Source organism: Lissotriton vulgaris, chromosome 8 (genome assembly GCF_964263255.1).
Source record: "Lissotriton vulgaris chromosome 8, aLisVul1.2, whole genome shotgun sequence".
NCBI lineage: Eukaryota > Metazoa > Chordata > Amphibia > Caudata > Salamandridae > Lissotriton > Lissotriton vulgaris.
In genome coordinates this window covers 63424609-63441038 of record NC_141696.1, presented here as the reverse complement: position 1 = coordinate 63441038, position 16430 = coordinate 63424609, and positions in this window count along the sequence as shown.

The window sequence follows — 16430 nt, the reverse complement described above, 5'->3', positions numbered from 1 at the left end:
GAAAAGCCTCTGAATCCAATGTACCAGTTACACTCTCTGCATTCCCGCCCCCCTGAACGACATTATTGCCGCTCGTCAAAGGTTGTGACCACGCAGCCCACCAATTCGGCTTACCTGAAGTTAGCTGCGTAGCCCGCTTCTGAAATTCCTGAGAATCATTGCGCCCATGATGTCCATCGTGCTGAACTCGCTCCGCTGAGAAATCCGCTCTTGATCTCTCAAACATACTATAAGACGTGAATTTACCCCGATCCCTAATTCCCAACTCCTGAGTGACAACTGAAGGAGCCGCCTTTTGAACCAAAACATCCACATAATTATCTCCATTTTCTTTATCATGCCCATAAAATGTATCATTTTGACTCATAGGAAAATTTCTCATATTATCACTTGTACTTGGCAGCAGACCATCTCCAATTCCACCATCATAATCCACCCAAGAGGTCACAGGTCTCTGCTGAGAGTGCCAGGCCCCAAAATCCGCACTGGATCCACCTTCTGAATATCTGGACCTATCATAAGCCGCACTATGCTTCGCAAAAGTTGAAATTGAACCCTTATAACCTGACCTAGAGTCCGCCACCAATTTCTTACTGCTCCGACCAGAAACCGCCGAAGACTTAGCCATCACGGAATCCCTGCTGCCACCAGACGTCTCCTCATTTGAGATAACCGAATGTTCAACCCCAACCCATTGTCCACATTGGGGACCAAACGAAGAGTCAAAGGCTACCTGAGGGTGGCAGGGTGGGTGGCGAGATACTGGAAAAATAGCAACAACCTCTGCCTCATTACCGCAATCTATTACGTGCCGTTGGTTGTGCTCCCTTATAGGCCACAGTTCTATTTCCTGATCTAAAAGAACATCCTCCTCTGTAATATTGACTGGGAAACTTGATTCAGTATTGAAATCGAATTATGAATGTTCGGCGGTGTCCTTTGACCTGGGGGGGCCTCTAGGTTTGGGGGTCCATAAATGTAAATGTATGAAGCTTATATAGCGCATGACTTACCCTGGGGCATCTCCGCGCTTGCTTAGGGAACCCGTCCTGGTATTCCCCTGTGAGATAACCCTGGCAGGGTATCCACAAGGTGAAAGCCAGGCATCCCGCCGCGAGGGGCCGATGTGGAGATTAAGCTGCAGATAAGATACAGTCTGCAAACTTGGCCCACCCCTTTGGTTCTCCCCCCTCCCAGAAAAACAGGTTCAACATGTTGTGCCATAAAGTCTTCATTAATCTCAGTGTGCCCCTCCTCTTCCCCCTCACTGTCCGTGGGGTAGTCCACCAGAGCAACACCGTGTCCCACCTCCAAGACATCAGGAGCTATGTTAATGTTAGCAGCAGCTCTAGGGAAAGCATAAACTTGTGGGGGAGTAATGCCTGCAAATGCTGCCTCCTTATGTAACAATACAGTGCCCTTTGTCATACCCTGATGTAATTCCCCTGCCTGGCAGCAACTGCTTACATTCCCCACTTTAAATGAAGGAGCCGGCGTGCCGCTCAAACCCCCAGCACTGCACCTGCCCCATTTTTTACCAGCCCTCTTTAAGCTATGGGCTGAAAACGGTCCCTGTCGTCCCAGAAGCATGTCCGGTGCGGAGGAAGAGTGCGGCTGAACCTGTTTACCACGCACACTTCTCCCTGAGGAACGCGCTTGTCGCGACGGCATCGTCATGCCAGGGGCATTTGGGGAAGTCGGCGAAGCGCGGCTTGAAAGCAGCAGACACGCCGCCACCGCCTGACCCACCCCCTTTGCTGCAGCACGTCTCGGTCGTTTAGCGCCTCCTTCCTCCTCCAAAGGAGTGCCTGGCCGAAGCAGGTCAATCCGCCCCGCCTCCACCAGTGCGCGAACGGCGTCCCTCACACCGCTGTACTCCGCCATGACAACCTGCGACGCTCTTCCAGCAGGCCGCTTCAAAACTCCTTCCTCAGAAGACTCCTCAGCTGACAGGGACACACGCAGCACGAACAAACTGCGCCACACTCCTCCCGCCTTGCCGATGATGTAATTCCCGCCCACCACTTCCCAAGTATCCTACTTAAGCCCCGCCCATTTTCTCCCTACTGCCCAATCACGCTAAGGTGGATTGGTGCACCGCGCGAATCCTCCCAGTGGTCCCCCTGGGTCCCCAGCGCGCAAGCCTTAAAGGCACAGGACCACAAAACACTGAACAGCTAAGAGGAGCATCAGAAGCAGAGGGGAAGCGATTCAAGAGAATCAAGCCCAGCAGGAGGTTTCCGATTGCGGAAAGAAGCGGCGGCAACAGCGCACAGCAATTTGGGAACTGCTGGGAGCAGTGGATTAGTTTGTTTTCTCTTGACTGGCATGGGCATCCGGAGGCCGTCAGAAGGTCCCCAGTGGGCGCCCGGGGAGCTGAGAAAAGGTGCAAACAGCACAGAGGCCACTCTCTCCTCCACAGTTGCAGAGGTCACTCTCTCCTCCAAAGTTAGAGGAGTACAAAAAACAAGGGCGGGAACAGCGCACGTGGAATTTGGAGCTTCTTGCATGGTGTCTTAGAGCTGGTGGTCGCGCAGGATCAAGGGGTGTGATCTAACAGGAGCCGCTGAGACAAATCACTGGGCATCTCAGCACCACGCCACCACAGAATGGGGGGCAGCTAAGGATTTTGGCAGGAATGGCCAGCTAGCGGGGGGCAACAGGGAGAAAAACGCAGCCCCCGGCTCACTTCATGGAGAACCCGGTAAAGCCGGAGGCCACAAAGAAAGGGCAGAAGAGACGCACAGGAGACACAAGGCCCGAGCAGGACAACAGCTTGCAAGCCATGCTGGATCAATCCAGGGCTCTGTTTGCCCTCAAGGGACAGAGCTGGGTGGACCAGCAATTCAAGGAGGGGGCCCAAGGGAAGGAGAAGAGGCCAAGGCAGGCTTGCCCAGTGCTGCCACACCCTGAAAAAGCGAGGGACAAGGGGCCTGTAGCCAAAATGGTGGCCCCTGCAAAGGCCAGAAAGGGAGCAAAACAAGGGAAAGGAGAACCCTGAAAGCCAGGAACACGAGGGCGGCGTCACCGAAGCAGGTGGCTAGCTCAGATACGGATAGGAGCAGTGATGATGAGGGGTCTGTACCCAGCACTGTGGCCCTTCAAGAGAGACGGAGATACCAGAATACAGGGGCGACAGAGATAATGGTAAGCATGATGCACTAAGCAAGCGAGGGTGCAGGAAAGGGCAAAGAGCAGAGAGCAGCCAAGGGCAGAACGGAAATATGGACACTCAGCTAGGGGTACGCAATGTAGCAATTTAAGGACCATGGCCCATTCCCCCCCCCCCCCCCCCGTGGGAGGCAGGGCTAGGTCCAGGGCAGCAGGAGCGGCCCATCCCACAGCATGGATGCCCTGGTGGCAATAGCCAGGAGTAGGAACCCCATTCCCGGGGAACACCACATGGGGTGCAGGGGGGCAAGAGGGAAGCCCAATGCCAGACCTAAAGGCAGATAAAAGAAGCCACACAAAAAAGGCGGCAAACAAGCAAAAAGGAGCATCAAACCAGGCGCAGTGAGGGGAAGGGACAAGAACCGAGGCACTCACACCCGGGCGCAGGGGCCCCTGGGGGGATAATTCCAGTACTATCAAGACAGGAAAGGGGCCAGACACTAATGGAAAACTGGCCAGTGAGTACTTGCGCCCCTCCCGAGTGACCCCTCCTCGACCACAGAGCTGCTAGGGCTGCCAACCTCATCCCACCAACAGTGAAAGAAAGGTTCTGAAGAAAAGAATTCATAGACATTTTCTCACTTTTGGAGGTGCACCAGGTAGGTTCAGACCTAGCAACACAAGACAAGAAGGACGATGACAGGAGGGCAACCCATAAAACCAGGGTTGAGAGATCAATAAAAAATTGGCTGAAAGCATTCAACATTAGCATGCATATTCATTGAAAGAAAATACGAGCAAAAAGTGCACGAGGTGCAGCAGCAGTATCAGGTGGAGGCATGGCTAAAATACAACAAGGGTTTCAGGGAGAAGATGCAGGTATGGCCAATAATGAGATGGGATGGTCAGGATATGGAAGGTTTCACAAAACACCGGGTGGAGGCCAGGGAGGGAGTTGGCGCAAAAGAGAGCAATTTTCACCCATACGGGAGCAAGGGAGAAGACGAGGGGCGGGGACAAGGGTCTAGGGGGAAGAATTAAGGCAATAACAGAGCAGGAAAAATATGCTGGAACTTCAGAAAAGGCAATTGCACATGGGGGGGCGTCATGCAGGTTTCAGCACGCTTGTGGAGCATGCCGGGGCAACCACCCCGCCGCCCTTTGTAAGGGGTCCCCAAGGGCAGGGGCCTGCGAAGGAAAAGCTGGTGCAAGGGAGTGAGGTACAGGCCTCCCCAGATGAGGTTAGTGGGGGCGGGCGTACCTAGGGGAAAGGGGGAGCTTCCTCCGATTGTGAAATCGTAGGTAGCATGGCGGAAGGAACACAAGAAATGTATAAAAGAGAGAAATACTAAAAGGTAGAGGGAAGGCTCACACAGTTCGACCTTTGGAGGCCTCAGGGCACTGTAGGAGCCAAGGGCAGCCTACCACCACGGAATAAGTAGATGGGAGGCTCCCGCAGGACCCTTGGGATGCCTCAGGGCTGGGGTACTGAGGGAGCAAAATGGAAGGATTCAGCCTCAGGATAGAGTAGATGCTCATCAAACAGGGTCCTTGGGATGCCACACGGTTGGGACCCCTGGGAGCAGGGAGGGTCCACACAAGGGCAGGGAAAGCGGGACAGAACTTGCAGCCCGGGCGGGTGACAAAACGATTGCAAGTTGAAGGCTTGATTTGGTAACAGAGGTACAGGAAGGCATCCCTTCCCCCCACCGTAAGTTGAGGAGGTTCGGTCCACGCAGCAATGAGAAGAATTAAAGAATTGCAAAGACAGGAAGTATATTCACAGGGAATATCAAAAAGAGCAATAGGATAATGAAGATTGTGAAATGTACAAGCATTTTATGTTGAATAAACTGCGACCTTTTATGGCACCAAAGCACATTATTAGTAGTTTGACTTGATGTGTAGGAGGACGCAGTCATGGGAAGCAAGGGAGGGGGAAGGACATCTCGCCTCCTGGAAGGGGTTTGCCTTGCGCTACTGCCAACCCGCATGGAGCCCAATGACTCTGCACAGGTTAAAGAGGAGGACCCCCACCTAAGCACCTCTACAGTGCCGAGATGTTCACTCACGCCATTACTGATGCGCTGCATTTCATCTTGTTATTCGTGCATTGGTAAATATGAGCAGATGCATTAATGGTTCCTCCCTCCCCCCCAAAATAAAAATTTCCACCCAGGTTTGCTGACCGTAAAGTACATGGATTCCCTTAACCAACTTGACGTATTTCTAAGTTCAAAATATTTTATTGAAAGTTTTCAGAATAAACAAAAGAAACAAGACATACAGCAAATAAGAGCATTGCAAAAGATCTAATAAAACATTAATAATACAACAACACCATAGTTATTTCGAAATGAATGAAGATAACCATGTGCATAGAAAACTAAAAAAAGGAAGGGAAAGGTAAACATATAATAGCAAATAAATATTAATTTATAAATAGAGCTACTGTGTAACAGCAATTAATACAGTTGATACAATAAATTAACTTCATGGGGGTAACAAGCAATACATATACCATTAATTTGATAAATAAATGTCAACCGGAATCCAAAATAAGTGATAAGAAATAGAATTCTGACAAACCCCAGATAAAGATAATTGTGCACCTCTTCTTGTAAAAATAACCCAGGACCACCAAGCATGAACTGATAACTTTAAGACATCTTTCCAACAGAACAATTTGCATATTATCAATTTATATGATATGTCTTCATGAATGTTGAGATTCTTTTAAATAATATCCCAAACTTCTGTCCAAAATTTGAAGACTAAAGGACAAGTAAAAAGCATATGTTGTAGTGAACCAGGGTGTGAGTTACAATGCCAACATGTATCAGATTGAATATGTTTAGCTTGAAATAAACGTAATGGAGTCCATAAGCAATTAAATAAGATATAAGAATTAGTTTGGAAAAGTGAAACAGGTAACCATCCAGATATACTATTAAGCCATATATTTTCCCATGTATCAGTAGATAATGAAAGCGATAGTTCATTATTCCAGAACAGTGAAATCGTATTTATGTTACTGCCTAGATTGTTGGATAATCTTTTATATAAAATAGAAACACAATCAGCATTTGATGAAATAGTCTGGATATAAATAGATAAATCTGCTTGTATATTAGAGGGAATAACTTGTGAAAATGAATCCAAAATTGAATGACTTAAATATTCATATTTTATAAGTTCAGAATTATCTGGACCAAACGGATCACTGAAATAATATCGAGGGACAAAATATCGACTTGCAAAAATATCGTGGACAAAATATCGACAGTCAAAATATCGAGTTTGTATCTACAAACAGGTAAGTACAAAAATATCGAGTACAAAATATCGTTTACAATAATATAGTTATAAAAAATATCGACTTTGTTAAAAACAGTGTTTAATTAAATTAATATTAAAATGTAATTACTAAAATATACTTAAAAATACTTAAATTAAATTATAAGAATTAAATAATAAATGAAATTAATAAAAATATTTTTTTACAATCATATTTGTAAAAACATATATATATAATAACATACTATAATTAAATAAGATACTATTATATTACCGTACAATACCAGAAGTGTAAAAAATACTATTCCCACTCCAAAGAGTATCAACGGTCACATTATCGACTTGCAAAAGTATCGTTTAAAAACTGAAAACTGACCCTGAACCCTAAAAATACCCCTTTACCCAAAAACCCAAAACTGACCCTGAACCCTAAAAATACCCCTTTACCCAATAACTGAAAACTGACCCTGAACCCTAAAAAAACCCTTTACCCAAAAACCCAAAACTGACCCTGAACCCTAAAAATACCCCTTTACCCTAAAACTGAAAACTGACCCTGAACCCTAAAAATGCCCCTTTACCCAGAAACTGAAAACTGACCCTGAACCCTAAAAATGCCCCTTTACCCAAAAACTGAAAACTGACCCTGAACCCTAAAAATACCCCTTTACCCAAAAACTGAAAACTGACCCTGAACCCTAAAAATGCCCCTTTACCCAAAAACTGAAAACTGACCCTGAACCCTAAAAATACCCCTTTACCCTAAAACTGAAAACTGACCCATAACCCTAAAAATGCCCCTTTAGCCAAAAACTGAAAACTGACCCTGAACCCTAAAAATACTCCTTTACCCAAAATGTATCAATATTATTTAATTACTAATTAATTATTAATTAACAATAACAATAAAGTAAATATATTAGCACATTAGCTGTAATTATTTTAATAATTAATATTATTTTTTCCCAATTAATTACTTAACAATAACACAAAATTATATATATTAAAAATGTACTCTAATTAATGTAATTAACTAATTACAATTAATTAATTACCAATTAATTACTAATACAAAATATGTACAACATTATATTAATTAATTAACTAAGTAATATTAATTAATTATCAATTAATTATTAATTAAAAATATTTACAAACATATATTAATTAATTAATTATTAATAAATTACTTCCCACCCTATTCCCCTATAAACCCACAACCCGCTACAGAATTACATTACGCAATTATTATAAAAACAAAATTCATTTAATAAAATATTTTATAACATTAATACACACTTTTCACACATATTATTACATAAAAATACACTATAAAATATTATATATTATTAAAAATTCGATATTTTTGCTATCTATATTTTATACAGTCGATATTACTTCACTTACCTGAAAAACGATATTTTTGTAGTCGATATTATGTCCAGTCGATATTTTGTCCAGTCTATATTTAAAACTCGATATTATGTCCAGTCGATATTTTGGAGTCGATATTTTGTCTGTGCACCGGACCAAACATTGTTTGAAGATCATAAAACGGTATAAAATTATTATTAGAATAAACATCTTTAAGATAGAAAATACCAGCTTTAATCCATGAGAACGAGAAACTCACATTTCTATTCAATTTGATGACATTGCTATACCACAAAGATAAGTCGACCGAACTGCACATGGGATACTGAAAAATTGAGTCTATATCAATGAAAATCATTTTAGTGGATTTAATGATAAGAGATTTCTGGAAAAAAGAAGATCTGTTAGACATTGTTAACTGAGTGGGAAGTGGAAAAGGATCCACAATGGATTTTTCAATATGGAACCAAGTAGGAGGATTATGTAAAAAGGAGTGATTAAACCAAATAGCGCTTTGTTTTAAAGTAAACGCCTTATGATAAAGGAGGAAATCTGGGATATCAAAACCAGCATTACATTTAGACAAATTTAATTTTTTATAACTGATACGAGGAGCTTTGCCATTCCAAAGAAATTTGGAAAGAAGTTAATCAATATCTTTATACATTTTTAATGGAAATTGAATCGATATCATGGCAAGGGTGTAAAAGATTTTAGGAGCAATATTCATTTTAACAGATTCTATTCTACCCCACCATGAGAGATGTAGTGAAGACCATTTGGACATTTTATCTTAAATATATTTTAACACGAAATCACTATTTAAGGTTAATGTTGATTTTATAGAAAAGAATAAAATACCCAGATATTTTAATTTATTTTTTTGCCAAATAATTTCACGCATAGAAATCATATCATGAGTACAGTAAACATTCAAAGGAAAAAAATCGGTTTTGTTAGTATTCATGTGTACCCAGATACTAAAGAATATTATGGTAATATTTCAATTAAGGAAGGAAAAGAAGTTAATGGATCACTAATAAATAAAAGCACATCATCAGCATAAGCTAAAGTTTTAATAGTAACATCTTTAACCTTGATTCCTGTAATAGTATCACATTTACGTATAGTAGCAAGAAATGGTTCAATACCTATTAAAAACAGTAAAGGGGAAAGGGAACACCCTTGGCGTACACCTCTGAAAAGGGAGAATTGATTTGAAACTTGGCCATTAATAGATAAACAAGCAGTAGAAGCAAAATATAAAGCTGAAACCATACGGATAAGTGTCACCAAAATTAACCAACATGACGTATTTCAAAGTAGCTTGTAGAATTTTGACCAAATTGCAATGTGTGAAGTGAGAACAAGGGTGAGGGAACCCTTGTTCACTACCAAATTAAGTTGATTTTGAGTTGTCTTTAAGTACTTGGTATACTAGAACACTTATCTTAAAGCATATGACTGTCTGATTGGAGGATTTGTATTTGAGGTGAGTAAGACATGAGATACACCCCTCAGACCTTTGCTTGTGCATAGGCTGCTGACATTGTGGCAGCTCAGTCACTTCCTCTTCAGTCCAAATGGGGGCCTGGGCCTGAGTGAGCATCGAAAATGTTCCATAGGACATTGTATACTACACTGTGACCACTCAGGTGCAAGACAAAGTGCACACTTCCACGTTACAGTGTTCCCTGTTAAGCAGATGAGAGTTAATTTTTCACCTGACTTTGATATTTCGCATCCTTATATGAACTTTTTCTTCTAAAATATCCCTCAACACAACGCAAGCCAAAAACACTTCACACTTTCCGTATTGCAAACACCTCCCATATCCACCTTTTGCAAGGATCTCATGATCCAAGTTTGCAACATTGAGATATAAAATCTTTTGCTCAGGAGTTGATTTCAGTGGCCTAGTTATTTTCTCCAAACAGGTACAGTTCTGAATTGTTGTTGAATAGTAACATTTAAAATAGGGCATATATACATTAAAAGTGTGAGTGGTAAACATTTCATGAGCAAAGTGCGGTAAGAACATTAAATCAGGCACTGAAGCAAATATAATACATTAAACTGGCCGTGGGCAGCTGTCAAGATTTGTAAATCGGGACACACTGAGCGAAAAAGTTGTCCTAAATTCATATGAGACTGATCTAAGGTGTGTGATGTTTTGGTATCTCTGCATTTTTAGGTCTCACCTAGGCATTGCTTGCAATGTCTCTGTGAGACATGCTGTATTCAGGATATTGGCTTTAAAACCTCTGCTCATTATCAAGGACTGACCTGTTACATGTGTTCTACTCAGACCTTGTAATCACTATTTCCTTCTTTAAGATAGAGCACTGGAGACCAGTTTACAGAGCTCTGTTGTAAATAGGGCTCTAAATCTCGTTCTTATCGTGCCACATTTGCTGTGAATATAAAGACCGAGGTCTGTTTTGGCTGCTGCCTCCACCATCCTGCTTGTGAAACACACAACCTGACATCACAGTCCCTTCCTATGCTACTGAAACTTCTGTCTCAGAGCTCAACAAGCATCTATATTGCAATAGGTCTAGTATTTGCGACAATTTGAGCTATTTGCATTGTAAATGACAATGCCTTTTGTTTATGTGGTTTGAAAACCTGCATTGTACTTATAGTCCTTGCTTACGAGAAGCAATCTGGCAGTAACTGCACCTCAATTACTGCCTGTTTTACTGCCAGACTTACTTCCCATAAGCATAAGTATTTTATGCATGTCTTTAGGGTTTTCAAAACATATTTACAATGCCAATAGCTCAAACTGAAGCAAATGCAAAACCTATTGATTGCAGTGCCAGAAATTCTTTAAATCAGGGTTTCTTAACCAGTGGCCTGGGGACCCTTGGGGGTTTGTAAAACCTACTTAGGGGCAGAAGAAAATTAAATAATATTAATGGGTAAATAAAGTGTATTTAAATTAATAAGTGAATTGTAAAAGTGCTAATTTTAAAATGTTCTGTAAATGTGAAGTAGTTTGACATTTAGGGCTATAATTAAGTTGGTATTGTCAGATTGATTGGTGGAACATTTCAAGTGCATCAAACAGAATATAGTATGAATGGTTGTTAGCCTGAATTCAATTTAGAATATAATTAAACATGTGTGTATTATTTTGTGGTTCAAATCATTTAGTTCACTTTTTTTCTGTGGGGAATACTCTAACTTGCAAGAGTGAAAGCCCTTGATCCCACAGACAATGTAAGGAGATGTATCCCCAGCTGGATGGGCTATGTTTGACGGAGAGCCAGAGGAAATAAAAAGCTAGGACCCGGAGAAATGTCAGGAGTTGCTGGTCCAAGAGCTGCTGCTTTTGAAGGAGAGACAGCTACCTGTAGGATCCTCACTAGGCCCTGGGTGAGTACTTGCAACACTGACGTAGAAGGAAAGTCAGAATGCATTCATATGGAGGTGTGTATGTTGTGTTTGATGTGTCACTGAGTGCATCTGTGAGTATAGTGTGTCTCTGAGTGTATGTATCTGTGTATTGCTTGTTGTGTGTACTGTGTGTGATTTATCAGTGCGTGCTGTGCGTCTGGATATGTATGTTTTTGTGTGTGTGTTTGTTCTGTGTGTGGTATTGTGTGTTATTCTGTGTGTATGTTTGTGTGTAATGTGTGCCTGTGTGTGTGTTTGTATGGGTGTGTCTGTCTGTGTGTCTTTATGTGTGTCAGTGTGTGTTGTTGTATATGCTGTGTATGACTGAGTGTGGCTGTGTGTGTAGTATGTTTGTGTGTGTACTGTGTGTGATTGTGGGTGTGTGTTTAGTGTATTTCTGGGTGCACATGTTTGTGTGTGTCTGTCTGCCTGTGTGTTTATGTTGTGTATGTTATGTCTACTGTGTGTTATTGTGTCTGTGTAGTACGCGCCTTTGTGAGTATGTTTGTGTGTGGGTGTGTGTGTGCCCGTGAAGGGGAGGTGGCAGGACCTGAAAGCAAGGGATAATGAAGAAAATGAAGTGTGGGAGTGCTAAAAAGAAGGAAAATGGAGATAAGTAAGGAAAGGTAATTGGGAGAATGCTTGTCAGCTTTAACTTTCATGCCTGTTTTGGGGCCAGTTTGACAAAACCAAAATGTCTAACTTTTTTAAAATAAGCATTTCCAAAGCCAACAGGTTAAGCTTAATATAAGAGAAAGTTCCTGGATCAGTGCAGTCACTCTTCATTTGTCTCATGCACTCAATCACTCACCCTTGCTCTCATGCACATTAATTAATCCAGTGACGTTCGCCTGAGTGGTGGAGATAGAAGGGATTGGTATACAGCTCTAGGCTGTATGTGCTCCCAGGTGATGGAGACAGAGAGGGATTAGATGTACAACTCTAGGCTGTATGGGTGCCCGTATGATGGAGACAGAAGGGATAGATGTACAGCTCTTGGCTGTACATGTGCCCAGGGATACAGACAGAAGGGATAGATGCACAGCTCTAGGCTGTAAGTGCTACCGGGTGATGGAGACAGAGAGGGGATAGATATACAGCTCTAGGCTGCATGTGTTCCCGCATTGATTGGCTGCTTGCCCTGAGCAGCAGGCCCCTCTCCGTGATCGGCTCTTGAGTGCGGACAGACTTTTCCCGTGATAGAGGCACGGGCTGTCACTTCTTGAATCTATTGTACCACCGAGGAGCGATTCCATGCCCTCACCAAAGTAATGTGCATACCTTTGGACTGGTGATAGCGCGCTCTCTGATACTAGGAGCCTACTGGTCCCCCACCCCTCTTTTCTTGATTCAGCCCCACATTTAAGGTGGCTTCCTGGTGTCCCTTCCCACTCCCGCCACACTTACCAGTCCTGAGGAAGACTCCATAGTAAGGTGGAACTCAACCTATGCTATTCGGGGGTTGAAACGTTGACTTTTGTATCTTCACCTACCCATGAACAACAGATTAATGTTACTGTGTTTCAGTAAATGTGCTAGGTTTATAATTGCTGTTTATGTGGCCTAATAATATGCCTCTGTGATGTCAACTATTCATTTTATGACTACACAGAACCTTTAAAACTATCCACTCAACCCCAATCCTCACAAAAACCACTTACCTACCCCACTCCTTTCCCTTTTTCTTTGGGCACATTGTTTGTACCCAATGAATAGTCTTTTCATATATATGCTTAGATGAGGATGTGAATAAATAACATATCTCACTAACTAAATGTGTAATTGTTTTCGTTCAGGATAAGTATAAAGAATTATTTGTGTTCTATGTAATGTACATATTGGGACCATTTTCCCTGTAACCCTCCTTAGAAGGCAGCTCCCAACAAGCGTCCATGAGTGGACAGGAGTCAAAGCGCATGCCGGGCTTCATCTCACGTGGGCCTTCGGCACGTGCAGCCTGGATAGTGCACACTGGATTGATAAGTCACCAACAGCCCTGGTTAGGACACACTTGCTGACGTCATTGTAGGCCCAGCTACCAGTTCCGGGTTCAGGTGTTATGTATGCCCCCAACCCCAGATGCAGTGAGGGACACACCCGGCCGCTGGCCCTGTCTCTGAAAAGTTACCCCTGACATGTTGCCAAATGACCCCTCATAACTGAATCTTCGCAGAGACAGTCCTGCTGCATCATTTCTCTTCAGTCTGCAGCACCTATTGAGACTACAGCACCATAGGATTCAGATGCTCCGTCCACCACCACCCCCTTTTGTACTGCTTTTGGCCACCATAAGTGTGGCAGGGTATGCTCAGACGTGGGTCCCTTGCTCACTTTGCCACTGGATTCAAGCAAGCCGGTCTGAAGACGGCTGGGATGCCAGAAACCGGTCCTCGGAAGCTTGTTTCCGGTCCAGGGAAGACATGGCTTGGCAGTTCGGGCTGGACTGTTCCCACGAGGCACAGGGTCAGACTGATTTGCATATAGCCATGTCTGAACTGGGGTGGCAGAGTGGGCTAAAGAATGGTGATGGATCAAACCCAGATCTTTTGACAGGGTGTGAGTGTTTGATTAATTCAGATGCTCCGTCCATCACCACCCCCTTTTGTACCGCTTTTGGCCGCCATAAGTGTGGCAGGGTATGCTCAGACGTGAGTCCCTTGCTTACTTTTCCATTGGATTCAAGCAAGCTGGGCTGAAGACGGCTGGAATGCCAGAAACCGGTCCTCGGAAGCTTGTTTCCAGTCCCGGGAAGAAATGCCTTGGCAGTTCGGGCTGGACTGTTCTCATGAGGCACAGGGTCAGACTGATTTGCATATAGCCATGTCTGAACTGGGGTGGCAGAGTGGGCTAAAGAACGGTGATGGATTAAACCCAGATCTTTTGACTGGGTGTGAGTGTTTGATTGATTCAGATGCTCCGTCCATCACCACCCTCTTTTGTACCGCCATAGGATACACTGGCTGTTAATCACTTTGAAGGTCAGGTCAGGTTTTGATTCTGCTTACAATTTAACACAGCAAAATAAACTTTACCCATTCTTTGTGTTTGAAGCAGCTTTCATTTATGAATTAATAGTCACACTCTGCTAAAAGGGCCTGTTACTGGTAAAGGGGACTGAGCAGGGTAGGTCTGGACTTTGGGGCACTCTACCAGTAGCAGAAGTACTGGTCTGAAAGGTCAGTGGGTTGGCTATTTTTGGCTGTTTGTGGTCTGTTTTATAGCCTGGAGAGCTGCTTTTCACTGCTTATTTCAGTGTGATTACCACATTCATGCAAGCACAAATGCCCGTAGTCTCCCATACTTTGCAAAGCAATCATACAGCGTGCCTCTGTAAACTCACAACTGCTCTGATTTGCAAAAGTGGGATCTGTATGGCTCTCTAATTTCCAAATGAGTACAAGTTTATTTTGATGTATGACTCTATTTTCTGTCACTGTCCAACTCTGGGGCTGAGAAGGGATGCATAGGCTCTGCCTTTTGTGATACCACAACCGTAGGCTCAAAACTGGTAATAGAGGAAAGCAGGTTTTGGAAAGTGAGTGGATGAAAGATAAAGCAATCTTCTTTTGCATTATAAAAAATGAAATTGGTGGGTGGGATAGGTTTCTTGTTGTGCTGCAGTGAATATGTTTCTAACCTCCTACCCATTTCAGCCCCTCTTTGTTTGTGCCTGAAGAGATGAAACTACCTCTCATTAATCCACCCACAGTCTTATTCTAACAGCTTATTGCAGTGGAGAAATACATGCTCTTACGTCTTTACAAGTGTGCAGAACTACAGGGTTTACAGGTGTTAATGAACTCAATGAAAATACAACTTTTAGTATTTTTCAGAGGGCAGCATTGGGAGTTTGTGGATAGAGACATGCAAGGCCGGTGCTTGCATTGGAAGGGGAGGGACAGCAATGTCAGCTGCAGGAAATGCAGATTATGGCCTGGTGCCAGCACTAAGGCGAAGTAAAGGTAGAGTTAAAGGCTGTATACCATATTGTAGTGATTTAGGCTTCATATCCGTATCTAGATGCTAAACGACATGCATTTTTGTGTCTGCATGTGTGTCCACTGGTATGTATGCTGGTGGGACGGTGAGTGTGTGTATGCTCCTCTGTGTGATAGATATGGGATGGGGAAGCTGACTTTCTATTGGCAACCTAAGACAGACATATGCTACCAGTTTTGTGAAACAAACCTCAAACAATTTCTTTCATTTTCAAATGATCAGTTAAAACTGCTCCTGCATGGCTATTTAGAAAATTAGCCTGGTGTGGGGATGTAATGTAATGCAATGTAAATTGGTCCTTATAGAGTGCACAGATACTCAACAGTGTCCCGGCGCTGAAAGACCTCAAGGCAAAACTGCAAGGATCGAAGGGCTTATTGGCTATTGCTGGAATAGTCAATAAGCCCAATAAGGGATAATCATAATGCTGCATACATAACTTTATGACACATATTAATCAATGCTTATTTTGGTTTTTCAATTCTCCCTTTGTTGAAAAGGGTCTCCTTCTTAAATTCTATTTCAGTTCTTGTTTTTTTCAATGTATACTTCCCAATACACTAAACATGCCTGATCAACTATTTATATCACCAAATTGCTCGTACATCTGTATCCCCTTGGTACTTAGAAGTGGACCTAGGACGTTATAGGTAGTTTACAAGCAAACAATGCCATCATGTGAGTCATTAAGGCTAGTACAGTGACACAGTGGGGCCTACACTGAAACTAGGATGCTGACACAGTGGCAGCAAGAATGACTCAAGGCCATTACAAATGAACGTCCAACACTGTCACTAGCACGCTGCCAAATGAAAACCAAAAATGACATGGAGACATTGATGTGACCACCGTGAAAAATAGGCACAGGGGCACTAGCAAATGGGCACTGTCAGTAAGCTAATGAGGCAGGCAAATCAACACTGACACTAGATCACTGGAACAGGGGTGCTAAAAGAGGACTATCAATAATAACACAGAAACAGTGACATTGGGAAGTGTACATGGGTCACCAATACTAATGCTGGGACACCGATACATGAATTCCAGGGCACAAGGATATTGACACTAAACAGCGGGACATAATATTAGACTGTGATATGATATACTGACTGAAAAACACATCATTAGCATGCCTGTAAATGGTGACAGAGGTTACTGATGGGAGGACACTGCCATAGAGACACTACCATTGGGACATGGATAATAGAACACTGACTAGTGGCACCAACAATGGTATAGGGATGTTT